Here is a 1,171-nt window from a genome sequence, read left to right as displayed (position 1 = left end):
AGGCAGTTGTGCTGCTGTGGCTGCAAGGTTTTGCGACAGGAGGACTTACTAAAAGGAGTCCATGTGGCAAACAAGTTTGAAGAGGAGTGCTTATAGAAGGTGCAACATAAGTGGTTACTAAGAGAAAAGAGCTGACCGTAATGGTTCTCAAAACCACGGTATGAAACGTGCTGGCCACATCAGCAGGGTGAGGAAGCAGCCTGGGCAAACCAAAATCAAATCATCTGCTGATGGTAAGATGCCCAGGGCGTGATTTTGCTGGTGGCAGCAACCTGATGTTCCTGCTTTGATACTCATCGAACTTCTGAGGAGTGTGCTTTTCTAATCAGGTTCATGGCCTTTTCTTCAGATGAAACAACATACCCAGTTCATCTAATATGTGCCTGCAGCTGAACTTTTTATCTAGTAGCCCGCTTCCTGCAGCAATTCTGTGAGCTCTTTTGGACTTGCACAATTCCAAGCCCATAGATTGGTGATCAACACTGACTGCTGCTTTGGTGCTCCCGGTCTGATGCCCACTGCTCTGGGCAGTTTCTCTCCAAAAAACTGCTCGCATCGGTGACTCATGGCAGAAGTGGGCCTGTTGCTGCTTGTCACTTCCTTCTGGCAAAAGCCATTGCTGTTCAGCATGTTTGCACATCTGCTTGTTGGGCTAGAGTGATTGATTTAAAATTGTGTGCATTCATGTGCAGCAAACTTGAGAAGTCCAGTTCCCTTCCATGTGGAGCACGTGGTTCCTTTCCACTTTCTTAATGAAGAATTAAGAGACCCTAGGGATGAGACGCAACCCGATGAAGGGAGCAGTTACACCATTGTGTATTTGGGTAATACCTTCTGACTTCACTCTTCCAAAAGTTTGGACAAAGCGAGATTGGCGAAGCAGCAGGGAGAGCTGGGAAGATGGAGGTGAGGCAAAGTGAGATGGAAGGGAGATAAAGAATGCTACGTGTCCAAATAACTGGGTATCCGAAGGCAGATCTGAAATTTGGCAGTGATTTGACAACTTGATACAGTGGTTGTTTTTTTTTTTCATCTTCGCATCTTGCTGCAGGTGTAAGAATAACAGTTTTGAGTACACATCTGTGCAGCAATACAACTGTGACTTTCTGATTACTGAAAGTGCTGTCCTGCCTCTGTGGCTGGAGACGGCTGTTCAGAGATGATTAAGAGC

This window comes from Tetrao urogallus (genome assembly GCF_951394365.1).
Source record: "Tetrao urogallus genome assembly, chromosome: 5".
Taxonomy (NCBI): Eukaryota; Metazoa; Chordata; class Aves; order Galliformes; family Phasianidae; genus Tetrao; species Tetrao urogallus.
This window is presented reverse-complemented; position numbering follows the sequence as displayed.